Source organism: Tupaia chinensis, unplaced genomic scaffold, assembly GCF_000334495.1.
Source record: "Tupaia chinensis unplaced genomic scaffold, TupChi_1.0 Scaffold000532_1, whole genome shotgun sequence".
Classification (NCBI taxonomy): domain Eukaryota; kingdom Metazoa; phylum Chordata; class Mammalia; order Scandentia; family Tupaiidae; genus Tupaia; species Tupaia belangeri.
The window spans coordinates 6,544,032-6,549,216 of NW_006160045.1; the positions used below are offsets into that span (position 1 = coordinate 6,544,032).

Below are 5,185 nucleotides of genomic sequence, written 5' to 3' on the forward strand. Positions count from 1 at the left end.
AAAACCTCTCGAAAAACACACACACACACACACACACACACACACACACACATGCTACGGGGCCAGCAGGTGGCTTGATGGTTAAGGATGCTGGACTCCTGCATGGCCAACTGTGGTTCAAGTTCTGGACTTGGTGTCTTCCTCTCTCTCTCTCTCTCTCTGTTCCTCTCTGGTCAAGTTTAAATAAACAAATAAATAAATAAAGTTAAATAAAATAATTGTTTAAAAAAAATACACTATGGGACTAGCATATAATGTCATGATTATGTTGTCAGACTCCCACACAGTTAGAATGGAATGTGGTATGGCCATCCCCCTGGGGGTGATTTCTTGCTTTCTGTCTCTGTCTCTCTCCAGTGAGTGCATGCACCCTATAGTAAAAATATGTCTTAAAAACAAACAAAACCAAAACAAACGAACAAACAAAATTATGTCTCTCTAAAGGATAAGAACCTAAAAATTGTGGCCCCAGAGCTTAAACTGAAGCAAGTTCAGAGAACAGCAGCTTTACCCTGATCTGAAGAAACGTTTCAGGTCTATGGTGCTTGCACATCAACGAGAAGTGTGAGACCAAAGGTCCAGACCCAGCTTATAAAAATGGGATGCAGGTCATCAGTGACTGAAGAAGAAAGCAGAAACAAGAGAAAAAAGGAATGCCACAGATGGGCGTCTTCAAGCAGCTCTTCAGATGATGGAAAACACACCCTACAAAAAGGAAGGGAATCAGTATCAAGGTCAAGCTCTTGGCCCAGAAATCCCCAGCCTTGTTCACAATCCCATGATAGAAGATGCATGCATTGACCAAGCAGTAGCTCTTCTTATGGCTCTAGAAGAAAACACAACTGAAGTTGTTCAAGGGGTCGAGGAAAATCCTGTAGAATTCAGAAGTCTAGATCAAAAAACAGAATAAGGTCCTGGTCAAGGCCTCATCCATGTTCCCACAGACAAAGCAGTGAGAGAGAAAGTCACAGGAGACCCTGTCGTCGCTCTGGGGATAGAGAACGGCATGAAAGCAGAGACAAAGAAAAAGGAAAAGGATAAAGGAAAGGACAGGAATCCCATAACATCAAAGCCGGGGAATCTGGAACCATCAAAAGTGGAGTAGAACATCTGCTGCCAGACAAACAGGCCAGAGCCAGTATAGAGGAAGGGAAAACAAGAAAGCAAGCTGCCAGGTCTGGAACTTGAACAGCTGTTGACCATGTGAGAGTCCGGCACCTTAACTGCCATGCCATCTGCTGGCCCTACAGCTGGTTCTTGAAGCTGCTGAAAAAGCTGATGAAGTATTAAAAGACAAAGAAAGCTATGAGGAAGAAGCAAAGAGAAAAAAAAAGAGGAAAACCAAGCCACCCTGATAGAACAAGTGAAAAGAGTAAAAGAAATTGAAGCTATTGAAAGTGATTCTTTTGTTCAGCAGACATTCAGATCAAGTAAAGTCAAAAAGACAGTAGAACCTAGTGAAATGAAACATGCAGCTTCAGCATCTGGATCAGCAATCAGTAGTTGCTGACCCACCCGACTGCGGTTCGAGTCCTGCAGCATCCTTACTGCTATCAAGTACCAAGATGACAATTCTTTGGCCTATCCAAATTTGTTTATTGAGAAAACTGATGCTGAGAAAAAGTTGTTCAAGAGATTAATTGCTCTCCGACAGGAAAGTCTAATGGGCAGTTCCGGGGTTTAAGTAATATGCATACGGTTGAGAGACCAGCAGAGAGTGTAATGGTTACATTGCTAGACTCCCACATAGTCAACAGCAGTTCGAGTCCTGGAGATGGTGCCTTAAAACTCATGCCAGGTGTGTGTGTGTGTGTGTGTGTGTGTCCAAGATCCTGAGAGGAGTACAGAGGAGAAGGGAGTGTATTGTGGCCATTCCCCAGGGGGTGATGTCTCACTTTCTGTCTCTCTGGCAAGTACACCTGCCTCATAGCAAATATGAATTATGACATATTTAATTAAAGAGTAACTCATAACTCCTTAGTAATACTTTTTTTAAAAAAGAATGATTTATTGGGGACCAGCAGATGGCGTAATAGTTATGTTTCTGGACTCCCACATAGTCTACTGTGGTTTGAGTCCGAGACCTGGCAGCTTAAAACTCATGCTGGCGGGAACCAGCAGTTAGCGTAATGGCTATGTCGCTGGATTTCTACGTAGTCAACCGCGGTTCACGTCCCGGACCCGGTGGTTTAAAAAACTCATGCCAGGTGCGTGTGCGTGCGTGCGTGCCCAAGATCCTGAGAGGAGAATGAAGGAGAAGGGATTGCAGCATGGCCACACCCCCTGGGGGGTGATTTCTCACTTTCTGTCTCTGTCTCTCTCTGTCTGTCTGGTTAGTGCACGCTCCCTATAGCAAAAACCTCTCCAAAAAAAAAGAACAAAAAACTCATGCTGGGTGTGTGTGCATGCATGCTCAAAATCCCAAGAGGAGAATGAAGGAGAAGGGACTGTGGCATGGGCATCCTCCCTTGGGGGTGCTTTCTCATTTTCTGTCTTTCTGGTGAGTGCACACACCCTATAGCAAAAATCTCTCAAAAAAGAATTATTTATTTTTGTTTATCATCATTATTATTATTTTTTAAATTTGCTGCAGGCCTGGCACATGTGCTCACCAGAGAGAGACAGAGTCACTGAGAGGGAGTGAAAAAGCAAGCTGCCAGGTCCAGGACTCCAAGTGTGGTTGGCCATGTGGGAGTCCAGCACCTAAAACACCATGCCACCTGCGGTAGACTTAGTAACATTCTTTAACAAGTTGAAGGAAAACCAGGCATGGAGGCATACACCTGTAATCCCAGATATTCAGAGGACTGAGGCAGGAGGATCATGAATTTGGGTCCAGTCTGAGCAACATAGTCAGAAACTATGCTTCTAGGGAAAAAAAAAAAAGAAAAAAGTTGAAGGAAACTCTATAGCTCTTCTTTACAGGATAAAGAAAAAAGAAATGATAGAATTAGAAATTTGTTAAAAGTCATTATTTGAGAACCTAGCCATGTGGCATGACTGGATACTCTGCTCAGGGTAGTGCAAGGCTGAAATCAAAGCGTGGATTAGGCTAAATTGCACCGGGGGATCTGTAAAACACCTGCTTTAAAGCTCGTTTTTTGTTGTTAGTAGAATTCAGGTCTCATGGCTGTAGGACGGAGGTCTCCCCACTTTACTGCTGGCTGTCAGCCAGGAGCTGCTTCAGCTCCTAGAGGCTACCTTCTCCTAGAGCTCCTCATCATGTGGCTTCCGCTGTCTTTGATCCAGATCTTCAGCCTCTGTTACCCTATGGCTGACTTCTAGACCAGGACTTAAATGTCAAGGCCCACTTGGGTAATTTTCCTATTGCAAGGTCAGCTTATGTGGGATCTTAAGTACATATCTACAAAATTCCTCTTACTATGGAAAATACAACCACACGAGTGATACAGCTCATCGTATTCACAGGTTCTACTCACATTAAAGAGGAAGAGATGATGTCAGGGTCACGGTCATCTAGGGACCATCTTAGAGTTCTGCTTTCAAAATCACCACATAGCATTCTTGCCAAAAATGTTTAACCTGAACCCAACGCTGAGGTACAATCAGACAAATCCAGATTGAGTGATATGCTATGACTGACTTAAACTCTTCAAAAATGTCAATGTATGAAAGAGTTTTTAAAAAGGTGAGACGAATGGGGCCAGCAGGTGGCATGGTGGTTAAAGTACTGAACTCCCACATAGCTAACTGTGGTTCAAATACTGGACCTGGCAGCTTGAAGTCATGCTGGGCACATATATGTGTGTGCCCAAAATCCTGAGAGGAGAATGGAGAAGAAGGGATTACAGCATGGCCATCCCCTCTGGGGGTGGTTTCTTGCTTTCCCTCTCTCTGTTGCTCTCCAGCAAGCACAGGTTCCCTATAGGCAAAAAAAAAAAAAAAAAAAAAAAGTGAGGAAAAGAAGAATGTAGTGTGAAAATATCTTAATAGTAAGATTATTTTCCCTTTCTCTAACCGATTTACTTAAAAAATAACTCTTTCTTGGCCAACCGATGGCATAGCGGTACACTGCTGGACTCCCCTATGGTCTACCACAGTTCGAGTTCAGGACCCGGTGGCTTGAAATGGGCCCAAGTTCCCAGGAGGAGGATGGAGGCAAAGGGATTGTACAGTGGCTGTCCTCCCTGGGGGCATATTTCTCACTTTCCCTCTCACAGTCTCTGCCTCTCTCTCTCGCTCTCCCTGCCTGGCAAGCACATGTACCCTAAAGCTAAAGCATCTACAAAATAAAAAAAAATTCTTTCTATAGAGAGGAGGCAGTACTAAAAGAATGTAGCAGATGAGTTGTGCAATTTCAGACAATGCCCAAATATCTTATGGGAAATCTTTCCTGACACACATATATAAATGTTGCAGAACTGACTTTCTGCTTATGAGGCTAAAGAACCAGTTACTCATGGTTGCAATTCACAAGTAAACATGAAGTAATTAGCAAGCACCTAGGGGCTAGTAGGTGGCATGGAGGTTGGGGAGCTGGATTCCACATGAACAACTACTTGATTCGAGCCCTACACATTTATGTGCATGTCCAAAATCTTGAGAGAAGAATGGAGGAGAAGGGATTGTGGTGTGACCATCCCCCATCCCAAGGGAGTGATTTCTCTCTCTCTCTCTCTCTCTCTGACTCTCTCCAGTGAATGTACATGCTCTATAGCAAACTAAAAAGAAGAAAGTATCTATTCATCAAGATTTTGCTTGCCAGACTGTTATCTTTGCAATGGCTAGAGAAAAAACAGCTGAAGTTCACGTACTGATATGTAGAGACAGGTCTTAGCTTACTCGCTTAATAAACATGCCACAGATCAAAGATGTATATCAAGACATATGGTACATATCAAGAGCTTTCGATTTGTAATCTTAGGTGTGGAGATTTACCCTAATAAAATTATTAAAAAGAAAAAAGTTTATATTTTTTATTGCCAAAGGGCATGTGCACTTCCCAGAGACAGTGACAGAGAGAGAGAGAGAGAGCACTCCCCCAATGAGGCATGGTCACATTGCAATCCCTTCTGCTCCATTCTCCATCCTGTTGGGATTTGGGACATACATGTACACAACACTCTGAGCATCTTTCAAGCCCCTGAGGTTAGAATTAAAACTGTGGTTGGCCATGTAGGATCCAGCTCTCTTAACTGCCAGGCTGTGGGCTGGCCCAACTTGG

The 5,185-nt window shown here is 43.5% G+C and overlaps 1 pseudogene; it reads left to right on the forward strand.

The window, feature by feature from the left end:
- The first annotated feature begins 597 nt into the window (after window positions 1-597).
- Window positions 598-1,684, forward strand: LOC102486233 (serine/Arginine-related protein 53-like; annotated as a pseudogene).
- The last annotated feature ends 3,501 nt before the right edge of the window (window positions 1,685-5,185 follow it).